We start from the raw sequence: 19,017 nt of genomic DNA, 5'->3' as shown, positions 1-19,017 counted from the left end.
GATATTCATCTGTTTCCTGGCGCTACCTTGCTGATGCAGGAAACAGCAATTAAGTATAATAAATAAATAATAAAGAGAGAATGTTGGGATGAAGAGAGTGGTGAGAGAAAGTGAGCTGGGGAAGGAGACTTGTGTGAGGAAATACCAGGAGAGACTGAGTGCAGAATGGAAAAAGGTGAGAACAAAGGATGTAAGGGGAGTGGGGGAGGAATGGGATGTATTTAGGGAAGCAGTGATGGCTTGTGCAAAAGATGCTTGTAGCATGAGAAGCGTGGGAAGTGGACAGATTTAAAAGGGTAGTGAGTGGTGGGATGAAGAAGTAAGATTATTAGTGAAAGAGAAGAGAGAGGCATTTGGACATGTTTTGCAGGAAAATAATGCAAATGACTGGGAGATGTATAAAAGAAAGAGGCAAGAGGTCAAGAGAAAGGGGCAAGAGGTGAAAAAGAGGGTAAATGAGAGTTCGGGTGAGAGAGTATCATTAAATTTTAGGGAGAAGAAAAAGATGTTTTGGAAGGAGGTAAATAAAGTGCTCAAGACAAGGGAACAAATAGGAACATCAGTGAAGGGGGCTAACGGGGAGGTGATAACAAGTAGTGGTGATGTGAGAAGGAGATGGAGTGAGTATTTTGAAGGTTTGTTGAATGTGTTTGATGATAGAGTGGCAGATATAAGGTGTTTTGGTCAAGGTGGTGTGCAAAGTGAGAGGGTTAGGGAGAATGATATGGTAAACAGAGAAAAGGTAGTAAAAGCTTTGTGGAAGATGAAAGCCGGCAAAGCAGCGGGTTTGGATGGTATTGCAGTGGAATTTATCAAAAAGGGGGTGACTGTATTGTTGACCGCTTGGTATGGATGTATGAATCATGGTGAGGTGCCTGAGGATTGGCGGAATCCTTGAATAGTGCCATTGTACAAAGGCAAAGGGGATAAGAGTGAGTGCTCAAATTACAGAGGTATAAGTTTGTTGAGTATTTCTGGGAAATTATATGGGAGGGTATTGATTGAGAGGGTGAAGGCATGTACAGAGAGCATCAGAATGGGGAAGAGCAATGTGGTTCCAACAATGTTATATGGTTGTGAGGCGTGGGCTATAGACAGAGTTGTGCGCAGGAGGGTGGATGTGCTGGAAATGAGATGTTTGAGGACAATATGTGGAGTGAGGCGGTTTGATCGAGTAAGTAATGAAAGGGTAAGAGAGATGTGTGGTAATAAAAAGAGTGTGGTTGAGAGAGCAGAAGAGGGTGTTTTGAAATGGTCTGGTCACATGGAGAGAATGACTGAGGAAAGATTGACAAAGAGGATACATGTGTCAGAGGTAGAGGGAACAAGGAGAAGTGGGAGACCAAATTGGAGGTGGAAAGATGGAGTGAAAAAGATTTTGAGTGATCGGGGCCTGAACATGCAGGAGGGTGAAAGGCGTGCAAGGAATAGAGTGAATTGGAACAATGTGGTATACCAGGGTCGATGTGTTGCCAATGGACTGAACCAGGGCATGTGAAGCATCTGGGGTAAACCAGGGAAGGTTTTGTGGGGCCTGGATGTGGAAAGGGAGCTGTAGTTTCAGTGCATTATACATGACAGATAGAGACTGAGTGTGAATGAATGTGGCCTTTGTTGTCTTTTTCTAGCACTATCTTGCACACATGTGGGGGAGGGGGTTGTCATTTCATGCCTGGCAGGGTGGCGATGGGAATGACTAAGGGCGGACAGTATGAAATATGTACATGTGTATATATGCATATGTCTGTGTGTGTATATATATGTATACGTTGAGATGTATAGGTATGTATATGTGCTGTGTGTGGATGTGTATGTATATACATGTGTATGTGGGTGGGTTGGGCCATCATTTCGTCTGTTTCCTTGTGCTACCTCACTAACGCGGGAGACAGCGACAAAGTATAATAATAATAATAATAATAAAAATATTAATAAACAGAATTTCTTTTTTTTTTTTTTTTTTGCTTTGTCGCTGTCTCCCGCGTTTGCGAGGTAGCGCAAGGAAACAGACAAAAGAAATAGCCCAACCCACCCCCATACACATGTATATACATACGTCCACACACGCAAATATACATACCTACACAGCTTTCCATGGTTTACCCCAGACGCTTCACATGCCTTGATTCAATCCACTGACAGCACGTCAACCCCGGTATACCACATCGCTCCAATTCACTCTATTCCTTGCCCTCCTTTCACCCTCCTGCATGTTCAGGCCCCGATCACACAAAATATTTTTCACTCCATCTTTCCACCTCCAATTTGGTCTCCCTCTTCTCCTCGTTCCCTCCACCTCCGACACATATATCCTCTTGGTCAATCTTTCCTCACTCATTCTCTCCATGTGCCCGAACCATTTCAAAACACCCTCTTCTGCTCTCTCAACCACGCTCTTTTTATTTCCACACATCTCTCTTACCCTTACGTTACTTACTCGATCAAACCACCTCACACCACACATTGTCCTCAAACATCTCATTTCCAGCACATCCATCCTCCTGCGCACAACTCTATCCATAGCCCACGCCTCGCAACCATACAACATTGTTGGAACCACTATTCCTTCAAACATACCCATTTTTGCTTTCCGAGATAATGTTCTCAACTTCCACACATTCTTCAAGGCTCCCAGAATTTTCGCCCCCTCCCCCACCCTATGATCCACTTCTGCTTCCATGGTTCCATCCGCTGCCAGATCCACTCCCAGATATCTAAAACACTTCACTTCCTCCAGTTTTTCTCCATTCAAACTCACCTCCCAATTGACTTGACCCTCAACCCTACTGTACCTAATAACCTTGCTCTTATTCTCAGAAATAAAATTTCAAAACCTTCAAGAAGTCTCATTTAAGTTGAGCCAAAGGTACAAAATATGATTCCTTAGAAAACAGGATTGCTAGAATCTACTCCAGACATCCTAAATCACATGTTATAGCAATAGCCTCCTATGAAACACTCCTCATAAAGCACTAATGCTACTGGAACCAGTCTTGTCAAGAAGAAAACTAAGCTTAAAAGACACTGATTATCAAATTTCTGCATAATACCACAGAACAGTCCCCCCAAAATTACCAAACTTTCTGGTACTGTCCAACTGGATTTCAAAACCCATCACTGACACTGAATCCATCTTTGATACGGATGAATCTTTTTCTGTGCTAGGCCACATTTGTGGCTGGCCATAACAAATTGTACTGTCACATTTGTGATTTTAAACCTTGCCTCTAAACTTGAATTCTCTACATATGTATGATTTCATACCTTATCCATGAATGTAACCAGAAATATAATAACGCTGCTTGAAGAGATATGCAACACAATCAATCATAAATTATCAAAGAAAACGTAATTGTTCTTTCATTGTGCCTAGCTTCATTTGTGGAGAGACACAGCATTCTACACTGAGGTACATTTGTGACTCTAAACTTTCATTTCCTCATCTGAATTCCCATCTGATGTATGACTTTACATCTTATCGACAGATATCCCAGACAATCCTAGGAATACAAAAAACATTAGCAATGAAAAGGTTGAGAGAGTTCATGGAACCTCATGAGAGAACTAAAGCAATAGCAAATACCCACTCTTAACACTACAAGACTCACAAAAGCTTAGAAAAATAGAAAAAGCTTGTCACTTAACCCCTTAACTCCTTTAGATATTTTTTTTTTTTTTTTGTCGCTGTCTCCCGCGTTTGCGAGGTAGCGCAAGGAAACAGACGAAAGAAATGGCCCAACCCACCCCCATACACATGTATATACATACGTCCACACACGCAAATATACATACCTACACAGCTTTCCATGGTTTACCCCAGACGCTTCACATGCCTTGATTCAATCCACTGACAGCACGTCAACCCCGGTATACCACATCGCTCCAATTCACTCTATTCCTTGCCCTCCTTTCACCCTCCTGCATGTTCAGGCCCCGATCACACAAAATCTTTTTCACTCCATCTTTCCACCTCCAATTTGGTCTCCCTCTTCTCCTCGTTCCCTCCACCTCCAACACATATATCCTCTTGGTCAATCTTTCCTCACTCATTCTCTCCATGTGCCCGAACCATTTCAAAACACCCTCTTCTGCTCTCTCAACCACGCTCTTTTTATTTCCACACATCTCTCTTACCCTTACGTTACTTACTCGATCAAACCACCTCACACCACACATTGTCCTCAAACATCTCATTTCCAGCACATCCATCCTCCTGCGCACAACTCTATCCATAGCCCACGCCTCGCAAACATACAACATTGTTGGAACCACCATTCCTTCAAACATACCCATTTTTGCTTTCCGAGATAATGTTCTCGACTTCCACACATTCTTCAAGGCTCCCAGAATTTTCGCCCCCTCCCCCACCCTATGATCCACTTCCGCTTCCATGGTTCCATCCGCTGCCAGATCCACTCCCAGATATCTAAAACACTTCACTTCCTCCAGTTTTTCTCCATTCAAACTCACCTCCCAATTGACTTGACCCTCAACCCTACTGTACCTAATAACCTTGCTCTTATTCACATTTACTCTTAACTTTCTTCTTTCACACACTTTACCAAACTCAGTCACCAGCTTCTGCAGTTTCTCACATGAATCAGCCACCAGCGCTGTATCATCAGCAAACAACAACTGACTCACTTCCCAAGCTCTCTCATCCCCAACAGACTTCATACTTGCCCCTCTTTCCAAAACTCTTGCATTCACCTCCCTAACCACCCCATCCATAAACAAATTAAACAACCATGGAGACATCACACACCCCTGCCGCAAACCTACATTCACTGAGAACCAATCACTTTCCTCTCTTCCTACACGTATGGGAATAAAGTGACTCAGATATAAATTTCAGCATCAAGCCTTGTCTCTCTGTTTCAAGGCTGTTTACCTAACCTGGGTAGTTGCCAGAATGGCACTGTGTAATAATTTCTCCCCTAAGTTAGTCAATGTCCAACCATCTCAATTACAGCACATTTTCATGGGTTTCTGTCGGGTAAACTCAGTGGTTTTTAACCAAATCTAAAGGACCATGCAAGAACTGATCCTGAATTACTTGATGTTGATGATCTGTTTTTGGATCATATGGAAAGTGATTTTATGGACACTGAGTCTTCCAGCATTAAAAGTTGAACAAAATGAGGCATGAAGTGCTTCTAGCAAAAGTGGAGGCAGTGTTGTCAGTGCCCATCTAATCTTCACAAAATTACATCTGACACGTGTAGCTAGTAATTCAACAAACTTTTATAAATTTGCTGTAATAATAACAATTATCAGTGAATCACATCTATCATAAAATGAAAAGATATACAATTAAGCAAACGATAAAATGAATTTTTTTTTTTCTTTTTTTTTGCTTTGTCGCTGTCTCCTGCGTTTGCGAGGTAGCGCAAGGAAACAGACAAAAGAAATGGCCCAACCCACCCCCATACACATGTATATACATACGTCCACACACGCAATATACATACCTACACAACTTTCCATGGTTTACCCCAGACGCTTCACATGCCTTGATTCAATCCACTGACAGCACGTCAACCCTGGTATACCACATCACTCCAATTCACTCTATTCCTTGCCCTCCTTTCACCCTCCTGCATGTTCAGGCCCCGATCACACAAAATCTTTTTCACTCCATCTTTCCACCTCCAATTTGGTCTCCCTCTTCTCCTCGTTCCCTCCACCTCCGACACATATATCCTCTTGGTCAGTCTTTCCTCACTCATTCTCTCCATGTGACCAAACCATTTCAAAACACCCTCTTCTGCTCTCTCAACCACGCTCTTTTTATTTCCACACATCTCTCTTACCCTTATGTTACTTACTCGATCAAACCATCTCACACCACACATTGTCCTCAAACATCTCATTTCCAGCACATCCATCCTCCTGCGCACAACTCTATCCATAGTCCACGCCTCGCAACCATACAACATTGTTGGAACCACTATTCCTTCAAACATACCCATTTTTGCTTTCCGAGATAATGTTCTCGACTTCCACACATTCTTCAAGGCTACCAGAATTTTCGCCCCCTCCCCCACCCTATGATCCACTTCCGCTTCCATGTTTCCATCCGCTGCCAGATCCACTCCCAGATATCTAAAACAGATTTATGAGCGGAAAAAGGACTGATGATTGGGAATACCTGGTTTAAAAAGCGAGATATACATAAGTATACTTATGTAAGTAGGAGAGATGGCCAGAGAGCGTTATTGGATTACGTGTTAATTGACAGGCGTGCGAAAGAGAGACTTTTGGATGTTAATGTGCTGAGAGGTGCAACTGGAGGGATGTCTGATCATTATCTTGTGGAGGCTAAGGTGAAGATTTGTATGGGTTTCCAGAAAAGAAGAGTGAATGTTGGGGTGAAGAGGGTGGTGAGAGTAAGTGAGCTTAGGAAGGAGACTTGTGTGAGGAAGTACCAGGAGAGACTGAGTACAGAATGGAAAAAGGTGAGAACAATGGAAGTAAGGGGAGTGGGGGAGGAATGGGATGTATTTAGGGAATCAGTGATGGATTGCGCAAAAGATGCTTGTGGCATGAGAAGAGTGGGAGGTGGGTTGATTAGAAAGGGTAGTGAGTGGTGGGATGAAGAAGTAAGAGTATTAGTGAAAGAGAAGAGAGAGGCATTTGGACGATTTTTGCAGGGAAAAAATGAAATTGAGTGGGAGACGTATAAAAGAAAGAGACAGGAGGTCAAGAGAAAGGTGCAAGAGGTGAAAAAAAGGGCAAATGAGAGTTGGGGTGAGAGAGTATCATTAAATTTTAGGGAGAATAAAAAGATGTTCTGGAAGGAGGTAAATAAAGTGCGTAAGACAAGGGAGCAAATGGGAACTTCAGTGAAGGGCGCAAATGGGGAGGTGATAACAAGTAGTGGTGATGTGAGAAGGAGATGGAGTGAGTATTTTGAAGGTTTGTTGAATGTGTTTGATGATAGAGTTGCAGATATAGGGTGTTTTGGTCGAGGTGGTGTGCAAAGTGCAAGGGTTAGGGAAAATGATTTGGTAAACAGAGAAGAGGTAGTAAAAGCTTTGCGGAAGATGATAAAATGAATATAAGTAATAAATTTTTGTGTAAAATTATCGATAAAACGGGCATTCTTCCAAACTTTTAAGCATGCGCTGAAATGTTAATATAACTTTCACACATTATCACTGTGAATGTTGTGGATGAAACAATTACAAAGTCAATTTTTCCAGTGTTGTATATCTTTGAAATTTTTATAAAACTTGAAAGCTAAGGTTTAAAGGGTTGAAAAGGAAACCTAACCGAGAAGTTATGAGATTAATCATACCAACAACATCTAAGAGAGGAAAAATCTAAAATCAAACAATCAACACTAAGGTCATTATTCCGAGTCTTCCTGCCCATGAACTGAAAATCAAAGACTTACAAAAGAATAAGAAAGTATTAACACAGTGGTACAGAGGATACAATTCTAATTTCAGGATCCACATACATCCTACATCTCCCCATGCTATCTCTGCCAAAATAAAAAAGATCAGTTCCCTAAAAGAAGAAGAGAATGACAAGGACTTTCATCAATCATTACAGTATATACATGTTGTTCATTAAAAATCAGGATCCCTTGATCTAGCTTCAAAATGTCCATAAAGGATGAATAGCAAAGGAAACATCATACCTTTCTTGTTAATATGGAGACTAATGGCCTCGAACCTAAGTTCAACACACGTCAAAACCTTCAGTAGGTCCACAAGAAATCTTGAAGCTATGCGTCTCTGCTGTACCACCAACCCGGAGCTTTCAAAAACTGGAAAATTTCAAAACACATCTCTTTACAAAAGGAAGCTAAGCAACATAACAAGTCTACCCAATGTAACTAGGTGTCTGCACACTTTGCCAACCAATGTGACTGGGGATGGAGTCTCTAAATCTATGAAATTTCCCTGAGGTACTATATATCTAAAAGTTTATCTGTAAAGCAACTCAACAGCATTGGTTTTGAAATTCAAAAAAATCATTTCTTACTTGTTTTCAAGAGTTTAGTCATCTTTATTGCAAAACAATAGGCCTTCCCTATAGTAAGGATCCTACATTGATGCAGTCAGTCCAAAATATGTAAAAGCTATATGTGTCCTCAACTACCCTTCAAAATGCTACAAAAAACACTTCAAAGAATACATCAACAGACTTGAGGGCTGTCAGCACCTATAAAACCTGGTCATCAACCGGAACTGCCAATGCTCAGTTTACATCAACACCACCTAGGGTTCCACATACTGCCACAACATCCCAAACTATGATGAAGTTTCAAAAAAAAAAGGGAACTGTCCTATGAGGGGCTGAAACAAATTACCAAAATGTTTTACCCTAATAAAGTATAATAACAGTACACCAGAGGGAGCACAGGCACCTCAGGACTCTTTCTTTCCTGCCAGACACAGATTTACATTAAGAGCATGAACAGTCAGAAATTGCATTGCATCACTTTAACAGAAAGTCTGACATACAGAAGAAAACAAAGCCCTGGTGTACCTCCACAAATGAATGATCCCAAGAGGAACACTAGCTTCTGGTGAGAAGATGGCCTCCACTAGTTGGGTCATTGAACCTAAGACTGAAACTGTCCTTGCAACCCAAAACCACAGTTATGAGATCATCTTGACTTTGGAAAGATCTTCTCAACCATAGCAACCTCGAGATTTCCATGCACTGAGGGCAAATCAAGCTCTGCTGAGATTTCATGAAGGAACTAGCCCATGAGAAATCATCTCATTTCCTCTAACCAGACACCCTCAATCAGTTCCATTAGTGTAAAAGTGGTGCATGAATTGGGGGCATGAGACATTTGGCTTCAGGATGTGTCTTAACTTCCCTTACCAATGACACAGGTTTATATCAAGTAACAGAGTAATCGAAAGAAATGACTAACAATAATCCAATGACGTCAGTTTGCAAAGGATCATGCCCAAGTAACATAAGGACTCTCTTTGGGTATACATCCTTCAACTTGTTTCTGCATGGTTTTGCTGGTTCCCAAGACAGGAAATTGGGACCTTATGATGTGGGGGGTCCATTTTTACTTCTATCGATGATCCTGAAATATGAGATGATCATGCCATAAATTGCAATTAGCTCACCAGTGATGATCTGGGTTCTGCACACTAAAGGCAACCAAACTCTACCAAGGTTTTGGGAATCAGCCCATGAGAAACTGCCTTGACTACACTAATTAGACACATTCAGGTTGATTATGCTAGTACTTGCTTGCAAGATATTTTCACCTATAAATATCAGTCAGCATAACTGTAAAATGATGAGCAACTATGCACCAATGAGGTTCCATAACAGAAAACACCCTTAGGCCTCAACATCTGTCCTTGTCTACCCCACATATGATAGGATTAAAATCTGCTCTCAACAAGATATTTTAAAAAGAAACACTAGTAAAGGCAAAATAAAAGCTAAATTCTTGGAAGATGCCACCACACAGACTGTCTCATTCAGATGCAACCCTTTTAATGGGTTGAATTTTTTTTTCTAAAGTTTGACATTGTCCTTGTCTTGTGCATTACCATAAAAAACTCATGCTCATACACAATACCTCCACTATGAAGAGGTTAAAAATATCTTCAAATGTACCATAAATTTTCGATCAGTTATGTTAAAAAGCGAGTTTGGGTTTGGCCTCAAACATCAAGAAAATGCTGCAAGACATTTTCTGGGACCTCATTACATAAGACAAATTGACTACTGTCAAAAGTTCAAAACCTAAAGTTTCTTTAAGCAGGTTCACACTTGCTGAACACTACTATAGTAGCCAAAAACAAAACCTGAAAATTATGCCCTTTAGGTAATGTTCACAAAAGGGGTCCACAGTCTTTATCAACTAATCAGCCATTTTACAAGTATATGAATAACATTCAGCCACAATGGTCACATGTGGTAAGCAATCAAAACATTTGTCAAAAGTCATTTCAAAACAAAACATGAAGTAAGATATTAGATATACAGAATAAATACTAAACTAGCATCATATGAGGCTGTTTAAAAATGCAATATAATACTGTCTCTTTTCAATTCTAAGCAAGGTATGATGAATATGAGCTAATAAAGAGCAGGACATGTTCATCATAAAACTTTTACTCAGATTTTCCCTCTTTCACTTATTGTGTGTCTTAGCAACCTAAAATGCAATTAATCAAATCGATCTTGATCACCACAAGCTTGCCCACTACAAATCACGTATTTTACACATCATCCTCTGAGACACACATAAAATCCCTGGCCACACGCAGCCAATAGAGTGAGCGTTATAGAGCCCTGATTGGTGAAAAGTATTTGTAAAAAGCCCTCAAGACAACAGTCCTGCAAATCCTTCATAAGGATTCATAAAGATTCTACCTTTGTCTGTACAGGACACACCTAACTCATTCTCCCTGATTGCAAAATACATCACCTGACATTTCTGGCAACTTTCTATGTGAGAATTAAGACATTCAATACTTGCCTAGAAAAGCAACTCCAGCCAGCTCCTTAGTCTACTGAAATCCTAAACATAAAACGTGAAGATTAATCAATAACACAGAAAGAGCATAAAACAAATTAAAAGAACACATCTGAGCAAGGGCAGAAGTAGGGACACCATAGATTCTACACTGAATTTCTCTTTTCACATAAGGACACTGTAGATAATACATAGCTGCCTGGAATGACTTAGAAGTTTTCCAAAATATTCAGGCTATATGCTTTGCTCAAGAGAGTTCAAGTATCAACCTATGGTCAAGAGTTTCTTAAGATATCAAGGCTATAATGCTCAATTCAAGGAAGCATTTTCTTCCAGATAAAACTGCTGCTCGTTTAAAGTCGTGAGACTTCCAACCAAAGAAAAAGTTGCGGAAGAAATAATCTGAGGATGGGTAAACCCTGTGGACATAAGTCTTAAACATACCATTAATCATTTTCACAACATAACAGAAACAACTGTACTCATATTAAAATTAATTGGAAGCCCCATCAGTTGTAACTAGTTCCCTTCTTTTGGAGCTGTAGTCTAACATCAAATGATTTGAGACACCACTGATATAGTACATAAAGAAAGATGTAGATTTTGGGTGATACAGGCAGAAGTTGATAGGCAGCCAACAACAAGAGAGATATATTACCAGTACTACCTGCCTAGGTATCAGGAGGGTTTGTGACATCTGCTTAGTGATCCAGCACTTTAGTCCAGTTGCACTCCTCTGACCCAGGTAGCTGTTCTTCTTTCTGTTTCACTAACATGTGGACTACTGGCATTCTGTGCACAAACATGCAATCTCTCCGTGTCATATGTAACACCTGACAACACAACTCACAGTCATTCTTTGCAACTAGATTTTCCTGCAGTGAGCACTGCGCTAGTTCGGCTTTTTGACAAAATGGTAGGGGCAGTAGACAGTAGTAGGTAGGAACATTTAGGCAGGATTATTAGGTAGAAGCAGTAGGCAAGAGCATTAGACAGTTGTAGTCACTAGGAACATTAGCTAGGAGCTTCTCTAAACACTGCACTAGACTTGCCCTCTGCCAGTAGCCTGATAAGAAGCGGCACTGGAGTTCTTCAGATATGGAGACTTTTACCATGGCCACCCTTTTGAGGGAGTTCCAACTGGAACAGGCATCAGATATATAGATACAGTAAATTTTGGGGATCTAGATCCTACAGACAGCAGGTCAAGAGGTAACATGAGTAAGTCGATAAAATTCTGCATGGGCATGAAGACATATATAACTGCAGATTTCTTTGAAGTGGTTCTTGAATATTGCATGGTTAAATATCAATACTGGAACATCTTAAACATTGGAATACAACTCTCAAGGGAAATTGGTTCCTAATAAGAACTATTAGATACTAAAATGCACTCCCTAAGAGAGTAGTGACAGCATTATATATACCCTCTTTGAAGTTGAAATGCAATAATCACTGGCCTAACGAGGATTGCATATTTGACTTTGGATAAAGGGACCACACAAGATTTCTTTTTCCTCCCCACTACTGCAAACAGATAACTAAACTATTAGGATTTCATATATCTATTTGATTCCTAAACAAGTTTACTATTACTTTGTTTATCTTTACTTTCCTGGTATTTACAGCCATACCCACTATCATTTCAATCCTTATTACAGGTAAAATTATCACAGTCTGCAGCTCATTATATCCCTGACATACTTTACTACTACTAAGCTGGAAATCACTCGTATTCCACAGCTACAAGTGTTTCTGTGCAGCCTTCAAACTGAAACTTTACCAATAATATTAACAGCAGGGAGGGCTGTCATGATAAGAAAAAAAACATGAGATTAACCTGATATATTTTAAAAATCTCAACCATTAAGTGCGAGTACTGTACTATATATATATATATATATATATATATATATATATATATATATATATATATATATGCCTTCTCCAGATCCATAAATGCTACATACAAATCCATTTGCTTTTCTAAGTATTTCTCACATACATTCTTCAAAGCAAACACCTGATCCACACATCCTCTACCACTTCTGAAACCACACTGCTCTTCCCCAATCTGATGCTCTGTACATGCCTTCACCCTCTCAATCAATATCCTCCCATATAATTTACCAGGAATACTCAACAAACTTATACCTCTGTAATTTGAGCACTCACTCTTATCCCCTTTGCCTTTGTACAATGGCACTATGCACGCATTCCGCCAATCCTCAGGCACCTCACCATGAGTCATACATACATTAAATAACCTTACCAACCAGTCAACAATACAGTCACCCCCTTTTTTAATAAATTCCACTGCAATACCATCCAAACCTGCTGCCTTGCCGGCTTTCATCTTCCGCAAAGCTTTTACTACCTCTTCTCTGTTTACCAAATCATCTTCCCTAACCCTCTCACTTTGCACACAACCTCGACCAAAACACCCTATATCTGCCACTCTATCATCAAACACATTCAACAAACCTTCAAAATACTCACTCCATCTCCCTCTCACATCACCACTACTTGTTATCACCTCCCCATTTGCGCCCTTCACTGAAGTTCCCATTTGCTCCCTTGTCTTACGCACTTTATTTACCTCCTTCCAGAACATCTTTTTATTCTCCCTAAAATTTAATGATACTCTCTCACCCCAACTCTCATTTGCCCTTTTTTTCACCTCTTGCACCTTTCTCTTGACCTCCTGTCTCTTCCTTTTATACATCTCCCACTCAATTTCATTTTTTCCCTGCAAAAATCGTCCAAATGCCTCTCTCTTCTCTTTCACTAATACTCTTACTTCTTCATCCCACCACTCACTACCCTTTCTAATCAACCCACCTCCCACTCTTCTCATGCCACAAGCATCTTTTGCGCAATCCATCACTGATTCCCTAAATACATCCCATTCCTCCCCCACTCCCCTTACTTCCATTGTTCTCACCTTTTTCCATTCTGTACTCAGTCTCTCCTGGTACTTCCTCACACAAGTCTCCTTCCCAAGCTCACTTACTCTCACCACCCTCTTCACCCCAACATTCACTCTTCTTTTCTGAAAACCCATACAAATCTTCACCTTAGCCTCCACAAGATAATGGTCAGACATCCCTCCAGTTGCACCTCTCAGCACATTAACATCCAAAAGTCTCTTTCGCGCGCCTGTCAATTAACACGTAATCCAATAACGCTCTCTGGCCATCTCTCCTACTTACATAAGTATACTTATGTATATCTCGCTTTTTAAACCAGGTATTCCCAATCATCAGTCCTTTTTCAGCACATAAATCTACAAGCTCTTCACCATTTCCATTTACAACACTGAACACCCCATGTATACCAATTATTCCCTCAACTGCCACATTACTCACCTTTGCATTCAAATCACCCATCACTATGACCCGGTCTCGTGCATCAAAACCACTAACACACTCATTCAGCTGCTCCCAAAACACTTGCCTCTCTTGATCTTTCTTCTCATGCCCAGGTGCATATGCACAAATAATCACCCACCTCTCTCCATCAACTTTCAGTTTTACCCATATTAATCGAGAATTTACTTTCTTACACTCTATCACATACTCCCACAACTCCTGTTTCAGGAGTATTGCTACTCCTTCCCTTGCTCTTGTCCTCTCACTAACCCCTGACTTTACTCCCCAGACATTCCCAAACCACTCTTCCCTATCCCTGGGGATAGGGGTGAAAGAATACTTCCCACGTATTCCTCGCGTGTCGTAGAAAGCGACTAGAGGGGACGGGAGCGGGGGGCCAGAAATCCTCCCCTCCTTGTATTAACTTTCTAAAATGGGAAACAGAAGAAGGAGTCACGCGGGGAGTGCTCATCCTCCTCGAAGGCTCAGAGTGGGGTGCCTAAATGTGTGTGGATGTAACCAAGATGTGAAAAAAGGAGAAATAGGTAGTATGTTTGAGGAAAGGAACCTGGATGTTTTGGCTCTGAGTGAAACGAAGCTCATATATATATATAATAGGGTGCGTAAGACAAGGGAGCAAATGGGAACTTCAGTGAAGGGCGTAAATGGGGAGGTGATAACAAGTAGTGGTGATGTGAGAAGGAGATGGAATGAGTATTTTGAAGGTTTGTTGAATGTGTCTAATGACAGAGTGGCAGATATAGGGTGTTTGGGTCGAGGTGGTGTGCAAAGTGAGAGGGTTAGGGAAAATGATTTGGTAAACAGAGAAGAGGTAGTAAAAGCTTTGCGGAAGATGAAAGCCGGCAAGGCAGCAGGTTTGGATGGTATTGCAGTGGAATTTATTAAAAAAGGGGGTGACTGTATTGTTGACTGGTTGGTAAGGTTATTTAATGTATGTATGACTCATGGTGAGGTGCCTGAGGATTGGCGGAATGCGTGCATAGTGCCATTGTACAAAGGCAAAGGGGATAAGAGTGAGTGCTCAAATTACAGAGGTATAAGTTTGTTGAGTATTCCTGGTAAATTATATGGGAGGGTATTGATTGAGAGGGTGAAGGCATGTACAGAGCATCAGATTGGGGAAGAGCAGTGTGGTTTCAGAAGTGGCAGAGGATGTGTGGATCAGGTGTTTGCTTTGAAGAATGTATGTGAGAAATACTTAGAAAAGCAAATGGATTTGTATGTAGCATTTATGGATCTGGAGAAGGCATATGATAGAGTTGATAGAGATGCTCTGTGGAAGGTATTAAGAATATATGGTGTGGGAGGCAAGTTGTTAGAAGCAGTGAAAAGTTTTTATCGAGGATGTAAGGCATGTGTACGTGTAGGAAGAGAGGAAAGTGATTGGTTCTCAGTGAATGTAGGTTTGCGGCAGGGGTGTGTGATGTCTCCATGGTTGTTTAATTTGTTTATGGATGGGGTTGTTAGGGAGGTAAATGCAAGAGTTTTGGAAAGAGGGGCAAGTATGAAGTCTGTTGGGGATGAGAGAGCTTGGGAAGTGAGTCAGTTGTTGTTCGCTGATGATACAGCGCTGGTGGTGGATTCATGTGAGAAACTGCAGAAGCTGGTGACGGAGTTTGGTAAAGTGTGTGGAAGAAGAAAGTTAAGAGTAAATGTGAATAAGAGCAAGGTTATTAGGTACAGTAGGGTTGAGGGTCAAGTCAATTGGGAGGTGAGTTTGAATGGAGAAAAACTGGAGGAAGTGAAGTGTTTTAGATATCTGGGAGTGGATCTGTCAGCGGATGGAACCATGGAAGCGGAAGTGGATCATAGGGTGGGGGAGGGGGCGAAAATTTTGGGAGCCTTGAAAAATGTGTGGAAGTCGAGAACATTATCCGGGAAAGCAAAAATGGGTATGTTTGAAGGAATAGTGGTTCCAACAATGTTGTATGGTTGCGAGGCGTGGGCTATGGATAGAGTTGTGCGCAGGAGGATGGATGTGCTGGAAATGAGATGTTTGAGGACAATGTGTGGTGTGAGGTGGTTTGATCGAGTAAGTAACGTAAGGGTAAGAGAGATGTGTGGAAATAAAAAGAGCGTGGTTGAGAGAGCAGAAGAGGGTGTTTTGAAATGGTTTGGGCACATGGAGAGAATGAGTGAGGAAAGATTGACCAAGAGGATATATGTGTCGGAGGTGGAGGGAACGAGGAGAAGAGGGAGACCAAATTGGAGGTGGAAAGATGGAGTGAAAAGGATTATGTGTGATCGGGGCCTGAACATGCAGGAGGGTGAAAGGAGGGCAAGGAATAGAGTGAATTGGAGCGATGTGGTATACAGGGGTTGACGTGCTGTCAGTGGATTGAATCAAGGCATGTGAAGCGTCCGGGGTAAACCATGGAAAGCTGTGTAGGTATGTATATTTGCGTGTGTGGACGTGTGTATGTACATGTGTATGGGGGGGTTGGGCCATTTCTTTCGTCTGTTTCCTTGCGCTACCTCGCAAACGCGGGAGACAGCGACGAGGTATAAAAAAAAAAAAAAAAAAATATATATACACACATATATGTATCACACACAATGCCTCCAACAGTCAGGATTCAAACCAGGCCCTTTTGCGTGGTAGTTGGAATACATGTGGGAAAAACTGTCTCAGTCACTGTCTCAATCAGAGAAGACCATGAAACAGGAAAAGTCTAAGGAATAGCAACTGTACCAGGAAAAAAGAAAAAATAGAGGCGCAAGCTTGTCTTCTACCAGAGGAGGACCTTCAAGTAAGTTTCATATCAACAGAGCCTCTGAAAATGTTCCCTAACTTTCCCTGTCAACAAGATTTACCTTGATCTTTAGTTACCTAAGTAATGGCATCTGGTGCATCCCACAACATCATGAGCATAATGTTTCATTGGCTGGTTATCCGGTGAGAACATCACAAAGAATGTGTAATGGAATTCATGGTGCAATGAATGCAATTCCTAGTAAACAAACCACTCCTTATGCAAAACGCAAATATACACAAGACATTATTACCTGTAATACATTCTGATACCATGAAAAATTAAGGTAAGTAAACCTTGGATATTGGGGAATGTTAGGCTGCTTCAAAGGTCTTCTTGCTTCCTCAGAGTTTCACCCAATTTTCCAGCAACCCAAACCTCAGACAAACTACAAAGCCCTCCTCACTGTTATTATGGTACAATACAAAGTAATTCCTTAAATCATGCTTTGCTTCCTGATCAATTTCTCCATTAAGGATTCTATCAGTAAAAATGGAAATTCAAATCTAAATCTTGTTTAAACATGGCCTTAACAGATACTTTTGCTTGTTTCTTTTGCCATATCACAATGTATGGTAAATACATTATGACTGAAGTACAATCTGCATATTTTTTCATTTCCACCAAACTGGGAAGGATAAAAGGGTCCAGGGAATTGTGGAGTTATCAAAATAATACAGGAAATGCTTTAATAAACTAATAGACCCTAAATTCCCTTGGGAGTCCTAATACAATGTATCTTAATTTCCAATGTTATAATCAATATATATCTATTTATAGTGTACAATGCACCCTACTTTATGTGAAGAATGTGTGCTTGGACCTGGTTGTGAGCAGAGGTTTGTGCAGAAGTAAATACCTAAATACCCACAGAGGAGTGTAACCAGTCCAAACGTTCTGTTAATTTCTATGTCCTTTGCCTACTTAGATGTCAATTAACTCCACATTTTACTAATCTTCACAACCCTTCCTACCTTTATGTAGTCATAAAAATAAATAATGGTTTTCTTGTCTTACCATATTCTCCATAAAGTACAAGTTGCAAAAAGAAAATCAATATATCTATATTTCATGAAGACCCCACACAAGTAATTAAGTAATAATACTAGTTACAATAAGTTTCTTGAGCTGGTATTATTTGTTCCTGTAAGTAATATATAAAAATGAACTGAAGCACAATAGCAAAACTGACTAAAATACATAAAATCTACCTTAACCTATCATGACAATCTTTCAAGTGATCAAGAGTTCAACTCACTGTTATAAAGTGTTCAACTCACTGTTACATTGATCTAATTGGATTCCTCTTCTTGTGATCATTTTACCACCACAGTTAATTATGAAGACCATCATGACAAACTCCAACATGTTCATCTTTACATCATTAAGACATTATTTATCATTATGCATTACTACCCAGTCACTCCGTCAGTAGTAACTTTAATGAGCACTTACTTCTTATTGCACCAGTTGCAGGCCAGATATTCTCCCAAATGATACGTGTTATCACCTCGTCTGAGGTGTACATACCAATCACTTTCTCACCTCACACACACACACACACACACACACACACACACATACGTCGTCCATCTGGGTTCTTCTGATGATCTCTAATGACTGATTAATAATTATCACCAAATCTCACTGTAGTTCAGCCTGCAATTCCGTTATTTCTCACATAAGTTGAGCAACATTGTGCAATGTTCAGAGCAGCATACGTTGTGTGACCTACCATGTTACCAAGACACTGACGTCACCCCACCATCAACAACCACAGTTGCCAACTCAACATTTCACATCACGCTACATTCACTCCTGAGAACCGCTAAAGAAACGCTAAAATCAATATGAGCTAAAAAAAAAACTTCTTTTCTACTTACTTCTGGTCTTTCACGTTCCAAATGATTAATAACCATTACGTCTGACTGCTTCATCACTAAACCATAGACCATTATTCCTGATCTGCTAATTCCCAGTCATCAGTCTGTCCGACCTTGGTGGACGTCGTGTGGTGTGAGGGTTCTGCTTGCCATGAGTTGTATGCTTTCAATAACCCAGTGTTTTTCAGTACTTCCTCAGACAGTTTATAGTCATAACAGCAGTTTCTATTTCTTGTTAATCTATACTTTATAGTTATTACTGCATTTAAGCTTTTGAAACTTAGTCTACTTCGAAGCTTCGACTTCACGATGTTTATATGTTCATATGTTAACACAGTCAAACCCAACTCAGACAGGTCACTGCAAGGATTTTCTTCTGTTGCATCCCAGGACGAGGCTCTTTTTTCACAATACATATCAAAGCTTCCTCCACTGGAACTCAATGCGTGTGCGAAAATCTTTCGTTAACAGTAAACATCTTTGTTAATTCCAGTATTCCAGGCTTTGTGCGTTGC

General features: G+C 40.6%; 1 protein-coding gene across 7 annotated transcripts in view; it reads right to left on the bottom strand.

The window, feature by feature from the left end:
* Nucleotides 1-18,398, bottom strand: part of LOC139756514 (FAST kinase domain-containing protein 5, mitochondrial) — a 120,572-nt gene extending 102,174 nt beyond the window's left edge. The window contains exons 1-2 of one of the 7 annotated variants that reach the window (XM_071675974.1): nt 18,355-18,382; nt 7,649-7,777 (exon numbers count right to left, since the gene is read on the bottom strand). The gene's annotated coding sequence lies outside the window, so the exon portion shown is untranslated. Of the gene's footprint in view, nt 1-7,648; nt 7,778-17,899; nt 18,031-18,074 lie in introns of those variants that run through there. The other 6 variants (XM_071675973.1, XM_071675977.1, XM_071675976.1 and 3 more) reach the window with 6 other exon arrangements.
* Between the last annotated feature and the right edge of the window lie 619 nt (nt 18,399-19,017).

The sequence above is a fragment of the Panulirus ornatus genome, chromosome 22 (assembly GCF_036320965.1).
Source record: "Panulirus ornatus isolate Po-2019 chromosome 22, ASM3632096v1, whole genome shotgun sequence".
NCBI lineage: Eukaryota > Metazoa > Arthropoda > Malacostraca > Decapoda > Palinuridae > Panulirus > Panulirus ornatus.
Note: the sequence above shows the minus strand (reverse complement) of the source record. Positions and strands in the feature narration are given on the sequence as shown.